Raw genomic sequence first — 18920 nt, 5'->3', positions numbered from 1 at the left:
ATTTTGTTTTTAAGTAACCTCTACACCAAAGTCAGGGTTTGAACTCACGACCCCAAGGTCAAGAGCCCACATGTTCTTCAGAATAAGCCTGCCCTGCACCCCTTGAAAAGTGAAGAAATGTTAAAAAAAAAATAGATAAAGCTCTGTTTCTATGGTCGTTATACTTCACATTGATCCTTTTTTATTAAATATCTCAAAAAGAAATGTAATGCCCAGAATGGTATATTGAGTTTTATATAGACAAAGATAATAAAACTATCAGCGTTCACTTTTTACTTTTTTTTTTTTTTTAAGATTTTATTCATTTATTTGAAGAGACAGAGCAAGAGAGGAAACACAAGCAGGGGGAGTGGGAGAGGGAGAAGCAGACTCCCTGTGGAGCAGGGAGGCTCATGCAGGGCTCGATCCCAGGACCCCGGGATCATGACCTGAGCCCAAGGCAGATGCTTAACAACTGAGCCACCCAGGCACCCCTAATTTTTACTTTTTAAAAAATAAATTTTAAATTATGAGATGTTTGGAACACTACTGACAAGTGGACAGGATAGCATACCCGACGCGTGCTTACAGCTAAACTTTGCTGGACTCCAGACTCCCAGTTGAGGGCGTTTACTGGTCCGCTGGGCAGAGCGCATTCCTCCCTCCTTCGCCTGCGTGGCTCATCCCTCCTTCACCTCACCCAGGTCACTGCGGACGTGTCTCCCGGCCCTTCTCTATGCTGAGTGCAACCACGAAATGTATTCCATAAATAACCAGAAAGCACGGTCCGTCTCTGTCGGTCCCTCTGTACCCAACTCTGCTTTACCTTCTCTTTGTGACACTTGTATTATTATATACTTATATACAATGTATACTACATACTTGATTTGTTTGTTTCGTGTCTGTTTCCTCCAACTGGAATGTATGCTTTGTTTTATCTACAATACCTGGTACCCAGTAGGCGCTCAATAACGATGTGCTGAATGAAAGTGTTATTGACTAGGCAAAATTTGTGGGCACGCGTGGGCCGGTAACGACTTGGTGTGGGTTGCTGCATTCTTGCACTCTTGTTAGTGACCTTTGTCTGCTCAAGTACAATAATATTCTATTTAATATTTAATTGGGTTAGCCTGGCAAGTTAAATATGCTAAGCAGTTAATCTTTTATTCATTTTAAAGAACAGGTTTCGCTTTTGAATAGAGAACAGTCTAATGAAGAAAATCAAATCAGACCTAAGTCTATCGGTAATAGGAGACCCACTGATATTTATACAAGCAAAGAGTAATAAAAATGCATGCATATAGTTCCAGACTTCAAATTTTATAGACACTTAGAGCTTAAAAAGACATCCCCCTATCTACTTTCCTGGTTCCTATCACAAAAAGAAAGACTTGTAACTGATTTCTCATGGATTATTCCCCAAAAGTTTTCTATGCCTGTAGGCATAAATTTACTAGCAAAATCTACTGTCTATTCAAATTTTTTTGAACGCATCTATGTACACACACACACTGGGAGAAACTCCCACAGCCCTTGTGCAGTTTGTACTTAGATATTTATTTGCTTAACTATATGTTGAACGTCTGTCTCTCCTCCACCTCCCTCTACCTGACGGTCCGCTATTACAGTCCCCAACGTCTGGCGCCCAGGAGGCCTTAGTGCTTATTGGCTGAGTGGGTGGTTGAACTGGGATGCACTTTTCTGACAGCAGCCACTGCATTTTTATTAATGTACTTTGACAGAAACAGAATTTTTTTACCATTAGTGAAGCTCTTTAAGATGCATATTTGGGGCACGTGGGTGGCTCAGTGGGTTAAGCCTCCGCCTTCCGCTCAGGTCATGATCCCAGGGTCCTGAGATTGAGCCCCGCATCTGGCTATCTCCTGGGCAGGGAGCTTGCTTCCCCCTCTCTCTCTCTGCCTGCCTCTCTGCCTACTTGTGATCTCTCTCTCTCTGTCAAATAAGTAAAAATCTTTTAAAAAAAAATGTGTGTTCAATGAATATTTATAGTTTTTTTTTTTTTTAGAAGAACTGATTGCGTTCTACAGAGTCTTCACATAAATGATCTCGTGTGAGCCTCGGGGATATCTCCTGAAGTGGTTATTTTGTTTATTTTTATTTTATTTTACTTTACCTCTTTATTTTATTTATTAAAATTCAATTAATTAGCATATAATGTATTAATGGTTTCAGAGGTAGAGCTCCGAGCTCCATCAGTCTCATAGAACATCCAGAGCTCATCATGTCACGTGACCTCCTTACTGCCCGTCACCCACGTGCCCCATTCCTCTGCCACCGACCCCTTCAGCAACAACCCCCCAGTCTGTTTCTTACGATTAAGAGCGTCTTACGGTTTGCCTCCCTCTCTGCTTTTGTCTTGTGCTAGCTTTTCCTCTCTGAAGTGGTTATTTTCATTCCTATTCTTCAAATGAGGAAACAGAGACTCTGAGAAGTCAGAGCCCAACTATAGATTACCCTTTTAACATCAGGACCAAGTTCTAGGCCTCTGTGCCCTCTTCATCTTCCTAACCGTCTTCCTCTTTACCAACCCCCAAAGTCCTAATGTTATGACTGTTTTCGTCTGGCTCTAAACACCGCGTCCTTCTGTGTCGTTTGCCACACAGATCCCTTTCTGTGTCTCAAGCCCAGCAGATCAGGGGAAGAGCAGAAAGCTCTACAAAACAAGAAAAAAACCCAAACAAACAGAAAACACTTCCACCAGGAAAGACACTTCTTGATAGGGCAGAAGCTCGTCAACACGCTTCGAAGAATCAGGCCTGAGCCTCAGACTCAAAACCTAGAAAGCAGGTTGTAAACAACCTAAGAAAGAAAACCACCTGGGATGTGTGTGTGTGTGTGTGTGTGTGTGTGTGTAAAAATGTGGCCACGGAGTCCAGGGCACAGGGTGTGGGAGACTCAAAGGTTATTCTTTAACATGGAGAAAACCTGTGTGCAGGGCCCAGGAAGTGAAAACAGTTCTCTAGGGACTGGGGTCTCCAGAGGAGTAAAAACAGATAAATATAAAGATAAGCCTTTTGTTCTGCAAGTGTGAGTGCGTCTTGCTAGGGTGGCTCTCCCACCTGTCTGTGCGTCCGTCTGTCTGTCCGTGGAGTCCTAAGAGCAGCCTCGGTCCTTCTGCCGGTTCTGGTGGTGTACGGAGAATTATTTCCAAACGCAATAATCACTGCAAGAGTGAGACGGAGGGAGGGAGGTGGGGGGAGAGAGAGAGAAACAGAGAGACAGAGAGACAGAGAGACAGAGACGAAATTAGTTTTCAGGTCCGAACGGTGTTGGCTGTTTTCACAGCAACCTGAAAACGAGCACGGCGACAAGTAGAAGCTGAGGGCAAGGCCTTAAGAAGAACCACGTGCTGGGGTCGGGCAGGGAAAATCAACCCCACGGAGGATGGGGCCGGGGCGGGCGGGAGTGGGGATCCCCGCTGGCCCCTGTCCTGTGGTTTGCCAGCTCGGCCCGTCTCACAGAGGTCAGGAAGAGGGGTCCGGACGGGAGGAGATGGCCACACTCCACGTTCGTGCCTCGCCCTGAAAAGAAGGAGAAGACGAACAAGCCAACTTCAGAATCACACACAACTAAGGGAAGCCTTAAGGCCAAAAAAAGTCTCAGGTAGTCTAAAAGAAGACACCCAGGAGGAATTTCTCTGTGAGCCACATGAGCAAGTGCCCCATCCTCACCTCTGATTATTGTCTTGTAATCGTAGGCTTAAAACTGCCCATAAAACACATCTACCGTTGTGCCCGGTGAGGATGCTGGTCACCGTGGGAGGGGACGGTGACAAGCAGCGGCACGAAGACCTTCAGGGGAGCCGAGGACCTGGTACATCACTTTGGGAAACCCATCACGCTGGATACTTCCCTCGTGCCCACTGTTTTGTGCGTGATATTTTACTCACGTTTAAAAGTAAAGCCAATGGGGCGCCTGGGTGGCTCAGTGGGTTAAAGCCTCTGCCTTCGGCTCAGGTCATGGTCTCAGGGTCCTGGGATCGAGCCCCACGTCAGGCTCTCTGCTCAGCAGGGAGCCTGCTTCCCCCCCCCTCCCGCCCCCTCTGCAGGTGTCTCTGCCTCCTTGCGATCGCTCTCTCTCTGTCAAATAAATAAATAAAATCCTTTAAAAATAAAATAAAATAAAAGTAAATCCAGTGTCATCTCCCTGTTCCTACCTCCTTGTCAGTGTCACACTCCCGGTGACCAAGGCGGACTTGGCTTCTCCTCCTGCCGTCCCGTCTCTCCTCTCCGAGCCCTGGCGGCCTCGGTCCAGCTCCTCACACCAACGTCAGCATCACCGCGGATTCTACTTCCTCTGAGCCCCTCACCCAGTCTGTGTGTCTTACTGACTTAGGTCCCTCACCTGTCCCAGACCTCTCTGATTTCTTCCCTTTCCGCCCACCTTTCCCAGCCAGTGCTAGAGGATGCGGGCCGACCCCCAGAGACCCACGGCTGCTTTCCGGCTTTTACACTTGTGTGTGTGTGTGCGTGTGTGTGTGTGTGTGTCTCACGTGAACCCACACTCCAAAGTTACTCTTTTAAAAATGGGAAACCAGGGGGCGCCTGGGTGGCTCAGTAGGCTAAAGCCTCTGCCTTCGGCTCAGGTCATGATCCCAGGGTCCTGGGATCGAGCCCCGCATCGGGCTCTCTGCTCAGCAAGGAGTCTGCTTCCCCCCGCCCCCTGCCTGCCTCTCTGCCTACTTGTGATCTCTCTCTGTCAAATAAAAAAAAAAAAAAAAAATGGAAATCAGGCGACACTGTTCTTCCTCCTGAAAGCCACCCACTGGCTTCCCATCGCAGTGCAGACAGACCCAGGCTGGGAGGAAGGGAAGCTTCTGGAGCCAGACCGGGAAGCCCCGGCCACTCCCCTTCATGCCTTCTCTTCTCCCTCGGGCTCACTCTGTCCCAGCCACCCTGGCCTTCGTTCTGCTCCTCAAACTCTCTAAGCCCCTTCCTTCCCGGGGTCCCCCGTCGTGCGTCTTAGCGCTCACGTCATCTCCTCACAAAGGCCACCCCCGATCCCCGATGACTCGGAGCCACTCACCACCATCGCCTTCCCTTTGTGGCACCCGTTGCTCTTTAATACACACGTTGTGCCTTGGCCTGGTTGCGCCTTGGTGTCTCCCTCACCGGGACGAAGGGGGCGAGGGCTGTGTCTGTCCTGTCGGCCTCTCTACTCAGATGTGTGGAAACACATTCATACGTCCTGTGTCAAAACTTGGTTCCCGGGGCGCCTGGGTGGCTCAGTGGGTTAAGCCGCTGCCTTCGGCTCAGGTCATGATCCCAGGGTCCTGGGATCGAGCCCCGCATCGGGCTCTCTGCTCAGCAGGGAGCCTGCTTCCCCCTCTGTCTCTGCCTGCCTCTCTGCCTACTTGCGATCTCTCTCTCTGTCAGATAAAATAAATAAAATCTTTAAAAAAACAAACAAACAAAACTTGGTTCCCGAACTTCCCGCTGCCCAGCACCCCGCTGGCCCCCAGGCTGCTTTGTCAAAGTCTCCCCCCCTCCTCCTCTCTGCTCAGGGAGACTCCAGTCCTTGGGTCGCTCAGGCCCAAACTGCCGCATTCACCCCCGGCTCCCCCTTTCTCCCTCACATTCCCCATTAAAGCCATCAGCATCTCCTGGTGGCTGTGCCCTTGAAGAGACTGAAGTGACTCATGGCCACGTACGTCCTTTCTCTGCCGGGGTCCAGCCAGTGTCCCCCTACATGTCCCTGTGCTGTTTTCCATTTAGCTCCAGAGCGGGATTATTTGAAACTAATCCTAAATGCCACCCACCCCTCTTTCCGGAGCTCCCCAGTGACTCCCCATCTCAGAGCTGATCTCAAGTCCTACCCCCTCCCCCTGGCCCCCGTCCCCAGACCCCTGCAACCACCTGCTGTTCTTCACCTTGTGTGCTCCACTCCGGCCACACCAGCCACCGACGTGCCCCTGTAGGTTCCCCGCACCTGCTGTTCTCTTTCCGGAATGGTCCCCTCTCCCAGATGCCCCACGCTGTGTTCCCCCTCTGCTCAGGGAGGCCTTCCCAACATCTCGCTCTAAAATTCTGTGCCCTCCGCCCCCACCCCTACCCGCTGGCCCCAGCCCTCCTCTCTCTCCTCCTTACTCATTCTCGAAAGCACTTAGGTCTCCTCCAGGTACATATTCACGGATGACCCCCTCCCACGATAGTGTAAGCTCCGTGAGGGTGGGGCTTGCCCCCCTTTCTGTCATGGCTGTGTCCTCACTGCCCTGTCATTGCCTGGCAGATTGTAAACATGTACAGATTCTTAGTTAATTAGTAACGAATTGAACTAATGAATGTGGTCATCATTGGATAGCATGTGCTAAGGACTGAAGTCCTTGTTGGGTGAATGTTAATTAATAGCAATTTACCAAAGCCATTAAATGAAAAAAGATAGCGTTGCTGTTGTGGGTCTGGAACCAATCTACCCTGTTCTACAGATGTGAACAGACAAGACCGCTGCCCCATGGAACTGTGGTCTACTGGGGGAAAGCCACTGATCCAACAATCACAGAAACATCTCGTCACAAACTTGGTGCTGGTGGGAAGGAAATGGAGACAACACTCTGAGAGTATAGCTCCGTTACAGAGAACTGGGAGGGCTTCTCGGAGGAGGTGACATTTGAGCTGACATAAGAAGGTTGAGGTGTACCGGGAAAAGGGGGGACAGGGGTGTTGGCGCAAACATTAGCAACAGAAAAAACTTCAGTGCAAAGGCCTTGAGCCCTGAGTGTAAATTAATTATTTACATCTTCCTGTTTCCAAGATCCTAGAGAGCCTGAGTATTTGGTTTCTGATATTTACTATTAAGTTCCTAGTTAGCAGCCGACAGAATGTGGGTGATGATTTTGATTCTTTTCCTGATGGAGACGGGAAACATCTCCAAATTCAGGATCCTCATGAAATCTTGGAGACCTTAGAATTTGTGCAGTTTGTGGTTGGATTTTTACATCAACCTTGTTTTCTTCTCTAATCCTTTGACACTGGCAGGTCACTTGAAATTTAGAACTCGCCCTGGGTTGCGGATGGTTTCCTGGAAGACAGCTGGTCGAACGTCCCCCCGTGTCTCTCTGGAATAAACATCCTCTTTGGAGAAAGGCTTTCTTTAGTGCCTTCCTGTTCAGCATCTTTTTTGCAATTTGCATTCCTGTTTTGTATGACTTCTCAGAAGAAATCTCGAAGAATAATCATTAAAATAACAGCCAAAGGTTAGTATGTACTTCACCACGTGGCCAGCCCTGGGAGCTAGGTGCTATTATTCCCCTATCTTCACAGATGAGGACCGAGGCTTGGGATGTTAGGTAACATGTCCCACATCAGTCAATAACAAACAAGTGCAGAGCTGGGTTTTACATCCAGGACGGGCTGACTCAAGAGCCCGTGCTCATAATCAGCGAGCCACAGGGGCTCCTTGACCCTAAATTTCAAAGTCTCCTCTTAACCTCAATTTCCCCAAGGCATTGAACACAAAGTTCTCATTCCTGCAGCCCATGTGTTGGCTGTCATGATGGTATTTTCTCTTGCAAAGGCAACCAAGGCTGGCTGACTTGTGCTGAAAAAAATTTAATGGGCTGGTGTTGAGAAACTCATGGAGAGGGAATTGAGAACTAAGAAGGAAAAGAGAGAAGCAGAGAGAGAGGGAGAGAGAGGGAGAGAGAGCTAAAGCACTCCCCTGCGTCTACGGAGCAAAAGTGCTCAAGGACTCGCTCTTCGGTGGGTGGGTCGGGGGTGGTGTTGCGATGTGTTTTCTGCTCCCAGGGAAGAGTCACCATTCTCGCATCTAGACTTTGATGATGAATCTTGACCATGGACTCATCTCTTGGCCAGGGGAGGGCAGGGTGCCTGACGGACAGTTCCGTTGCCGTGGCTCACCATAAAGCAGCCGATCCCCCAAAGGAAAACAAGGATGTTCCAACGGAAGGAATGGAAAAGGGATGTCAGGCTCTTGAGAAACCACTGACACTTCCTCTACCTTCTTCTTGTTCAGTCTCCTGGGAAAAGGCTGGAAGTGAGAAGTCCCTTTGCCGTGGCCTTTTGCTCCCACCTTCAATGGCTCATCCTTACTTAAAGGGTACATGGCCAAGTGCTGGGTACATGGCCAAGGGCCAGGCACAGAGTAGGTGCTTAGCAAGTAAACATGGCACACATCAATGGAAAAGAGAAAACACGTGCCCAGTGCTGAATTATGACTCCCCCTTATAAACCAGACATTATACCTCACTCAAAGAAGCCCCCCTGTGTTGGGCTCTTTGACGGGGTCCCAAAGATGACATCTTCCCTGTCGGAGTTCTTAACCAACTGAGAAATAAGACAAATGGATAAGCAAGCTGTCTTAGTCCATTGCGGCTGCTGTAGCAAAAATCCCATAGACTGGGTGGCTTATACACCACGGAAATTTCCTTCTCTTGGTTCTGGAGATGGGCCGTGGGAGGCCAGGTGCCTGCCCTGTCTGGAGAGGGTCCCTCCCAGCTGGCTGACTTCTCAGAGTGTCCTCACCTGACAGGAGGGCAAGGGAGGTCTCTGGGTCTCTTTTTTCTTTTCTTCTCTTTTCTTTTTAAAGATTTTATTTATTTATCTCTTGAGGGAGAGAGAGAGCACGTGCACATGTGCGCAGGGGGAGGGGCAGAGCGAGAAGCTCGTTCTTCACGGAGCAGGGATCCCCATGCAGGACTCGATCCCACGACTGTGGGATCACGGCCAGAGCCAAAGGCAGATGCTCAACCAACCGAATCACCCAGGCGTCCCTCTGGGTGTCTTTCGTAAGGACATTAATTCCATTCATGGGGAGTCCATCTTTGGGACCGTCATGCCTTCCCAAAGTCCTCACCTCCTAATACAACAAAATTGGGACTGGGTTTCAACATATGATTGGGGAGGATATAGTCGATAGCACAGATGGGAACCAAAAAGTCACCTTCTGTGGTTAATAGGTCCTGCTAACTCTAGGCCAGAGGCTTCCCAATACTGACCCCAGGACGAATGGGTCCCTCCAGTTTTAGGGCTGGAGAACGTGAGCTTCAAGGACAACGCCCTCCTCCATAAGGACACAGGAGCAGAGGACAGTCCTCTTCTTCTCCAATTCTCCTGCTAGATAAATCACTCGGCCTCCCCTGGAGTGGAGACTTAAAAGGCAGAGAAAGGCCAGGGGTTTCGGGAGTTGAGTGCCCCCCTCGTGGAAACATCATATCAAAACACCTGGTTTGGAAAAACAGAACATTTTGTCAAAAGACTGTGCAAGTTCTCTTAAAATAGAAATGTTACAAGCCCCTAAGAGGTCATAATTACTATTATCATCGACTTGGTGACAGCCAAAGGCCAGTTGCCTGATGCCGGGAACAAGCTGACTGCCAGGCCAGGGAAACAGTGGCCTGATGGTGGAGTCCAACACTCCTGAGGTCGAACTTCTACTCTGCCTCTTAGCAGCTGTGGAAACTGAGGCTCGTCATGCCTCTGGACCTTGTTTCTGCAACTATAAAACAAGGATGATCATAGATTCCATTGCACAGGTTTTTTGGTACAGATCCCTTGCTATAATGCATTTCGAACATCCAGACTTGCCTTTTGCATATAGTAGGCTCCTAATAAATGTTACCTAATGCCGTTCTTATTGTGACTTTTGTCATTGGCAGTGATGGTTAGGGTTCTTGTGCAGCAGTGAGGTACAGAGCTCTGTCTGTTTGCTCATGTGCAGTAGAAGGGCCCCTGGGAGAGAAGTCTGGAGGCCCAAGTTCAAATCCAAGTTCTGGTACTTTCTAGCTGCACGATAATTGTCAAAATAATGAAACTTTTCTGAATCTCAGTTTCCTCATCAGTTACGGGTGACAAAGAATAATAGAAAAGCTTAATTTGAACTTGAAACGTGTATTTTTCTCTTCTTTCCTCTCGGAACATCCCTTCCATCCTCTCTTCATCAAGTTCAGCCAGGGATCTTGGTTCAAAGGCTGCTCCTACAAGGAGTCATCTCTGACCGCTCTGCATGTATCCATTTGCTCCACAAATTTTGACAGGCAGTGACCCCATCTGCCAGACTCTGTTCTAGAGTCGGAGTGATGAATCAGCAAAATGTGGTCTTGGGCTTTCTAGAGTCGGGGAAACATCTTGGGACTCCTCTGTATTGTGTTCCCCTGCGGCGCTCCCTCTTCCCATTCGGATCTACTCTTGGTGGTGGCCATAATCCACAGAATCCAGACCTAGACACACACACACACACACACACGTACACGCACACGCACACGCACACGCACGCACGCACACCTTCTCTCTAGACGAGGGAGCTGTAAATCCCCTTGTTGGATTCTAGCTGATAGAACATTGCATTTCTCCAACACGATGCTCCTGGCTGCAGGCTTCCTGTCCACCCCAGTGGGAGATTCTGCAGAGGCATTGCCAAGCTTCTTTCTCGGAGTTCTCTCCAGGTGATGGTGGTGTTGGAAGGAGCACCGAGGGCCTGCATCTAGGAAGGGGTGGGGATGAGAGAGGGGACTGGCCCCAGGTGGATTTGTGCAGAAAACGAAACCAGACCAACCACAAGTGGGTAGGACACGTTCTTTCCCACTGTTTCTGTCTGGGAACCCCTTGGAAATCTTCCCTATGAAGGAGCTTGGAGCACCAAGCTTGGAAGACATGGATCTGGGCACCCCCACACTGCCGCTTAGCCCTGCTTACTGACTCTTAGTGTGGCCTTGGGTGAGTGACTGACTCTTATAAGGCCTTGGGCCTTCCTTTTGCCCCGTCTTTGAAAAAGGGATGATGGGATTTATTTCCTACGATTATCACGAACATGAACAGAGGTGACATAGGAGAAGCGCTGAGTCTCATGGTTGCACAAATATGAGCTGCTATTCTATTAGGATGCATTGCCACTGTCCTTATAGAGGAAAAAGACCAATGTGGTTCAATAAAAATATGTAACCGGTAAAATCTATGGGCTGAAATGTTCCTTCTGCCCCTCCCCACCCTCCGCTGACTCCTGCTCATACTGGCTGCAATGTCATCTCCGAAGAGAAGCTTGCCCTTTGAAGCAGTTCTTCTCAACATTGGCTGCCTGGTGGAAGCAGCTGGGTAACTCTTATGGCTACTGATGCCTTGTCCAACCCTCAGAGGTTCCAATGCTGCCTGGACCTGGGGGTTCAAACGTGCTCCCCAGGAAACTCCAGTGCTCAACAGAGGCTGAGAACCACTGGTCTTTGAGGCATGTGTAGGGTGGTAATTCAAAGTACAGACCCTACAGCCAGACCACTGGGGTTCGAATCCTGGTTCTGTAATTCGCTAGCGAGGTGATTTGGGGCAAGCTGTCAAAACTCTTAGTGTCTCAGTTTTCTCATCTATAAAATGGGTATGATGCTAATACCAGACCCTACCTCACAGTGCCATAAGGATTAAACGAATTAGTATGTGATGTCTGGCAGACTCATAGTAAGACCTTTCATTAAAATTCCTTTTTAAGTTTTTAAAAAGATATTTTTATTTTGGTAAAATATATATAACATAAAATTTTACCATTTTAACAATTATTGAGCATACGATTCAGTGGCATTCAGTATATTTCCAATGTTGTGCATTGGAACTATCAGCTGTTTCCAAAACTTTGTCGTCTCAAGCACCTGTACCCATTAAATAACTGCCCATTCCTTCCTCCTCTGAGTGTCTGGTAATTTCTACTACACTGTCTCTAGAAGTTTGCCCATTCTGGGTCCTTCATATAAGTGGAATCGTACAATATTTGTCCTTTTGTATTTGGCCTATTTCACTTAGCATAATGTTTTCAGGGTTCGTCCAGGTAGTAGCGTGAATCGGTTTCATTCTTTCTCCTTTTTATGCCTGAATACTATTCCAGTGTGTAGATAGTCATCTGCTGATGGACATTTGGTTTGTGTCCCTCTCCGGGCTCTTGTGAGTAGTGCTGCTGCTGGCATTCATGTACCTGCATCTGAGTCCCGGCTTTCAATCCCTTGGGCCGATGCCTAGAACGGGAACTGCTGAGTCATATGTTAATCCTATATTTAACTTTCTACCGTTTTCCACAAGAGGCTACACCATTTTACATTCCAATAGCAGTGGACACACATTTCAATTTCTCAACATCTTCACGAACACTTGTTTCCTTTTCTTTCTTTTCTATTCTTCTTCTTCTTCTTCTTCTTCTTCTTTAAATAATAGCCATCCTAATGGGTGTGAAGTGGTATTTCATTGTGGTTTAGCTATAATTCCTTTTAATCCCATCCAAAGTAGATTATCCACTGCCTCTCACTCACTCTCCCACAGAACGCGGATCTTTACTTTCATGCTGTTATCACAGTGTGTCCTTCTGTTTGTTGAACGCTTGCCTTGCTGAGTGGCCAAGGACTTGGCAAACTCTGGCTTGAGGCTGTAGGTCAGATCCGGCTGCTGTCTGTTTTTGTATGGCCCAAAAGCTAAAAATGATTTGTTACATTTTTTAACTGGTTTAAGAAATCAGAAGAATACTGTCCCGTGAAATGTGGAAATCATATGAAATTCAAGCTTCGCTGTGAGTGAATGCCGCCATTGGCGCCCAGCCTTGGTGTCTACATATCGTCTGTGGTTGCTTTTGCACCATAAAGGCAAAGTTAAGAAGTTGCATCAGGAGCTCTGTGTTCTGTAAAGCTGAAAATATTCACTACCTGGCCTGTTTCTATGTAAAGAAAAGATTTGCCGACTCCTGAATTAGAGCCTGAGCGTAAGAACACTCACCCTACTCTCTCTACAACACTGGCCATGAACGTGGTCTATATGGTCTACAACATGTGGTCCATTCTTCCACACCGACTCCAGACACAAAAATAAATTTGAGATGGAACAGAGAACTGAATGTAAAAGCTGGAGCTGGGAATCTTCTAGAAAACCTGGAAGGATATTTTTGTAAACTCAGCTTAGACAAAGGTTTCTTAGGACCCCAAAAGTACTAAGCATAAAATGAGAAAACTGGACAATATTAACATTTTACAGTTCTGCTCATCCAAAGATACCGCTATGAAAATGGGCAAGCCACAGATTGGGGAAAAAAAAAAAATTGCCATCCATATATGTGATAAAGAAGTAGGCAGAATACACAAAGAACCCCTCAAATAATAAAAATATAAACACAGGGATGCCTGGGTGGCTCAGTCGGTTAAGTGTCTGCTTTCAGTTCAGGTCAGGATCCCAGGGTCCCGAGATTGAGTTCCACATTGGGCTCCTTGCTCGGCGGAGAGCCTGCTTCTCCCTCTCCCACTCCCCCTGCTTGTGAGTGCTCTCTCTCTCTAACAAATAAATAAAATCTCTTTAAAAAATACAACGCCCCCCCCCATAAACACACACTTTTTCTTTTTTTTTAATGGGCAAAAGACTCAGTTCACAAAAGATGTAAAAACGGCCAATGAGTACATGAAAAGGTGTTTGACATCATTAGTCAACAGGGAAATTCAATTTAAAACCAACAAAAACAATTTCACACACCTGAGAAGAGACAAAAAAGAACAAGAAAAAGAAGAAAGAGTCAATATCGGTACTGGTGGAGCAACCCCAGACTTTACTGTGGTTCAGTTCTGTAATTCCCGAAGGGGAGAATTCTACTTTAGGTATTCCCCAGGAGGAATGAAAACAAAAGTCCATACAAAGACGTACACATGAATGTATACAGCGCCTTTATTCATAACAGCCACAAACTGGAAACAACCCAAAGGGCATTAACAACAAAAAAGATTTTTTAAAATTAGGTAAATCCATATGATGGAATACTATTCAGTAATAAAATGAAATGAACGATGGATAGACCCAATGTGGATGGATCTCAGAGTTACACAAAGTGGAAGAAAGCTGACCCAAACGAGCACATGCTGTCTGGGGCCATTTAGATGAAACTTTAGGGGAAAAAAAAAAATCAATCTAATCTATCAAGACTGGAAGCAGATCAGGACTTGCCTCATGGGCAGGATGGAGGGGGATGCTTGGTATTGCCTAGAACAAGGCAGGGGAACTTTTGGAAAAATGAAACTATTCCCTAATTTGTTTTGGGTGGATGGTAATTACAGGGGTGCCTCTCATTGCCAAAACTCAGAACTAAACGCTTAAGATCATTGTATTGTATGTAGATGATGCTGCCATTTAAATAATGAGAGAGGAACAGAAGAAAAGTGGGAAGAGACCCCTTTGTAGATGCCCGGGTGCTGGGTGCTGGGAGTCAGCCTCCCCTGCCCTCCCAGAGCCCAGTCCGATTTGCAAAGGAACAGGAGAAACCACGGTGCCCTGATGTCTGTGAGTTAGAAGTGCCCCGACGACTCATTTCCTGTTTTAACCAGAGCTCTCCCCTGAAGGAAGTAACAGCAATCATTCCTCCTCTGAGCCCTGAAGCTTGGAGTCCAGAAAGCCATTTCCCGGCTGCACAAAATGACAGCACCGTCCACTCAGCGGGGAACGGCTTCCACCTGCTCTCCGTGGAAGCCCCTGGGGCCTCGGATCTGCCACTGGTCTGTCTGACCGGCCGGAAGCCTGCTCCCTCCAGCATGCTGTGTAGACCCATGGAGTGAGCACAGGGGTCCCCACAAGAGGGGGAGGTGGAGAAGCAGAGGCAGAGGTGTCTCTAGTTTTATTCTCTAGAGGGCAAGTGAGGGAAAGCTGTCTCCACGAGGCAAGTTAAGACCCTTGAATTCCTTTGATTCCGAGTCCAGGGTCAGAATGTGCTTGCTCTGGGAGTTTCCGAGGCTGCGGTATGGCACATTATCTCCAAATGAGTGTCTTAAACAGTAACAACTTACCTTCCAGTGCTGGAGGTCAGGTGTCCAACCCAGGCCCCAACGGGCCAAAACCAAGGTGTCGGTGGGGCTGCGCTCCTTCTGGAGGTTCCAGGGGAGAATCCATTGCTGGGCTTTTCCAGTTCAGAGGCTGCCTCCTTCTTTGGCTCGAGGCCCTCTTCCCCATCTTACTGCCCTTGGAGCTCCTTGTGTCTTTTGTCTACAGTCACGACCAACCCCCACCCCCCGCCTGCTCTCCTGACCTCTCTCCCCCTTCGAAGGACCCTTACCACGACATAGAGCCCACCTGGATAACCCAGGATCATCTCCCTCTTTAAAATCAGCTGAGAACAAGCTTAGTTCCTTACTCTCAATGCCCCTTGGCATTCTGGGTCACCGATGCCCAGGCTCTCTGGTTAGGAGAGCAACCGCCTCAAGGGAGCCATTGTGCTGCCATCGCCTCTCCCCGATGTCCCAGCCCAACAGTAACTCACAACCTCCTCACCTTGTAAAATGGACCTGGACTGATAGTTTGGTTCTGAGATTTACAAGGTCTATGGATAATGATGCTGACCACATGTGGTCCACACATGGAGAAAATGCCAGAAAGCAGGCACAGGGGACACACGGTCTCACTTGATCCTTCTAGCACCCCGAAGGAGTAGACTGATATCCTTATCCCCTTTATAGATGGGGAAGCAGACCTGGGCAGTATAAATAATATGAGGATTAAAGAGAACATCTGTCCAATGCTCAGCCCATAAGAGAACCCCAACCACGGAACTTTTATAAGTAGCTCAAAGATGGTCTTGTTGCCTCTTTATGCCTCTCCTGTTCCTTCCTTCCTTCCTTCCTTCCTTCCTTCCTTTCTTCCTTCCATCCACCCATGGCATCTTTTAAAGTGGATGCAATCTGGTGTAATAGTGAAGATCTAGGCTTGACATTTAGGCTATCTGGGTTCAACTTGTAGTTTTAGCTGCTTCTGCGTGGGCCCTTGTCACCTCTATAAACCTTTCCCATTGGTAAAAATCGACATGGAATTATATCTACCATACCAAGCTATTGGGAGCATCCATCAATCAGGGATGCACACCACACAAGGTAAACTCTCATGACTGAGCCACTCCTGCGAGTCCATTACTGAAGCAGGTGGTACCAGTGGGGAAAGTATGACCTTTGTTCACAAGGATCTCTCTCTCTCTCTCTCTCTCTCTCTCTCTCTCACACACACACACACACACACACACACACACACAGCAGTTAATGATATAAAGTGGGAAATTAGGAAGGATTCCAAACTGGAGCCTGAGACAGTAGATAACATGGTTCTAATTCATGATTAGGAAATCCATGAAGGACGAGGTCAGCGTGTACTCGGAGAAAGGCAGGGCTCAGTAATAAAGAGCGCAAGGGTGAATCACTCATCCCATCACTGCCTGCAGCCCTGGAAGAGGCCCTCGGCGTCCTGCGGGGCTAGTTCAGTCACCAGATGTGGTCTAGCATAGCACGTGTCCCACAGAGCTGTCCACATATGAACTTTGCCTTTTGCGCCACATCTGGCCCTGGCTGGTCTAGTATTCCCTTCGTGTTTTTCTTTAAAGCAATCCACTACTTATACTTAACCACGTTTATATAAAATGGAAACTTTGTGTCACTGTGTTCATGGAAAACTGATTTGCTGGCCAGGGATAGAAAGAAACTAAGAATGGATACATTGACTATTAAAAGTAATACATGATTTGTCCATACACCTCTTCCTGCTATTCTGTATCCTTCCTGTGGTTGGCATCAAATAGTTTGGGAGACGTCATTCTCATGGAAGAAATGGAGGATTCTGCAGGTTTGGATGCTTGATGCCTAAGCTCTCAGCTTTGCCGTTTCTGACCATTGAGATGGGCTGCTCATACAAAAAGTCAGCATGATTGAGAAATGCCTGAGCCCAGCAGGGTATACAGAATCTCATTTAATTCCCACGAAGTTCCCATAATGATGTATTGTTATTGAGGTTGTATCTATGAGGAAACCAAGTCACAGAGAGAGGAAGTGACTTTGCCCAGTTACCCGTCTCCTGCCTGGAAGAGCAGGAATGTGAGCCGGAGCCCATCTGAGTCCAAACCCTTGACTGGGGCACAAAACTGTGCACAACTCTGTGGGCTAGCCTCCATCCATGGGGCGGGGAACAATCAAAATAGCAAATGCTTAAGAAGATGCACTGGAGGAAAGGAGGGGAGGATATTTACTTGGCACTTAGCACGGACCAGACTCCCTCCAAATACTCTTTCTGTGTTAATTCATCTCCTCTTCATAGCTGACTTGTGATGGAGGTCTTATTACGGTTCCCATTTTACAAATGAGAATGTTGAGGCACAGAACCTTTGATTAGCTTGGAACTGGTAAGTGGTGAAGCTGGATTGGAACCCAACGGGTCTGGCTGCGGAGCCCGCGTCTGCACAACCGATAAAGGCATCGGACAGATGGCGTGGCGGTTTATGTCATCGCCTGTGACGGTTTCCCCACTGCAACTGAACACTGCCCAATCGGCCCCAGGTCTTATCTAGCCCCTGCCAAGCCACACCTTGCTTTATTTCCTCTTTGAGATGGAATTCAGATGACTGTCACCTTCTATGAAATTAACCTCATTTCCGCAAGGTGCTGATTCATTCAGTCCCCTAACTGACATCTTGGAAGCGTCATCGATGCCCGCTCTATGCCAGGAGCTGGGCCATGAGTCCAGAAACAAGAAAGCTGTCATGTGTGATGCTCAGATGGGCTCAGCCACGCAGACCTGGGACCAACGTCCATGGCCAGCGTGCTCCAGCCCTGGGACCTTTGGTATAAAATCTTCTGAGAATCTGTTTCCTCATCTGTAAAATAAGATTACTACAACTACACATAACTTCTTTTTTCTCCATCATTTACTTTGTGGAGAGAATTTTTTGGGTGAGGGTTTAGGTAAGAATACCTCCTTAATTCATTTCATTCTGTTGAGTAGAGGGTGTTGTGATCATTTTCATATGTTTCTGTTTGTTTGCTGATTGTAAAAGTAACCCAGGCTCGAAATCTTAATGTCTCAAAGCTTAAGGGCCAGATGCGTTTTGCAAGCCAGATTTTTTTTTTTCAGATTTTAGAAGTGTTTTATTTATACTGAATATAAAATTAACCATTTAATACTTCAGAGAGTTCCATGAAAATTCTCAACATCTGAGATCATTAAGAGCCTCCCATACACCCAGAGGAGTCCAGATTTACCATCAAGTAAGCCTTGTGGATTCTGAAATTGCAGGTGAGGGATTATGAATGAGACCTGCACATGGTATAGTAGAAAATTTGGAAAAACACAGTCAAGTACTAAAAATAATCATGTTTATAAAAGATAACTACTGAAATTTCCATGTACCCTTTTTTTAAAAAAATTAATTTATTTATTTTAGAGCAAGAGAGAGAAAACACGCATGGGAAGGGAGATGGAGCAGAGGGAAAGGGAGAGAGAAAGCAGAAGTTTCCCGCACTGAGTTCAAAGCCTGACCCAGAGCTGGACCTCAAGACCTCAAGATCACGACCTGAGCCGAAATCAAGAGTTAAAAGTTTAACCAACCGAGCCATCCAGGTGCCCTTCTACGGATCTTTTCTAATTTATTGAATTATTCAAGAATATTATCAAACACCTATTAGATGCTCCCGGCTAATGGTTCTCAGTTAGAGGTGATTTTGTCACCCAAGGGACATTTGGCAGTAACTGGAGACATTTTGGTCATAACTGGGGAGTGGGTGGGGGGAGGGGCATTACTGGCATCTTTTGAGGAGAAGTCCTCCCTAGAAGTCCTCCCTAGTGGAGGACCCCACAACAGAGAATGCCCCAAGCCCAAATGTCAATAGGGCCATGACTGAGAAACCTTGGTCCAGGTTCTGGGCATAGAGCAATAAACAAAACAATAAAAAAATTAGTGTTTACTTTGCATTTATAAAATATATACGCATGAGCAGATATATGTGTTTTAAAAATGTGGTATTTATCACTATATAGCTTTTTACTTAAAACTGCTTCATAAACAGTTTGCGATACTATCAAAAATTCTTCAAACACATGAGTATTATGCCTGAAATACATTTTTGAGAAAGAGGTATACATTTTTTTTAGCTATTTCTTTCTTTTTATTTTTATTTTTTTTAAGATTTATTTATTTATCCGAGGGGAGCGGCAGGCAGA

The 18920-nt window shown here is 47.0% G+C and overlaps 1 long non-coding RNA gene across 1 annotated transcript; it reads right to left on the bottom strand.

Annotated features, from left to right (window-relative positions):
• Positions 1–48: 48 nt before the first annotated feature.
• On the bottom strand, positions 49–5359 carry LOC131807705 (uncharacterized). Its single transcript, XR_009344580.1, has 3 exons — positions 4157–5359; positions 3890–3973; positions 49–3521 (listed from the first exon to the last, which is right to left on the bottom strand). It is a non-coding gene; the product is annotated as an uncharacterized LOC131807705 (long non-coding RNA).
• Between the last annotated feature and the right edge of the window lie 13561 nt (positions 5360–18920).

Source organism: Mustela lutreola, chromosome 9 (assembly GCF_030435805.1).
Source record: "Mustela lutreola isolate mMusLut2 chromosome 9, mMusLut2.pri, whole genome shotgun sequence".
Taxonomy (NCBI): domain Eukaryota; kingdom Metazoa; phylum Chordata; class Mammalia; order Carnivora; family Mustelidae; genus Mustela; species Mustela lutreola.
The sequence above is the reverse complement of the archived record's forward strand: the minus strand, read 5'-3'. Positions and strand labels throughout refer to the sequence as shown.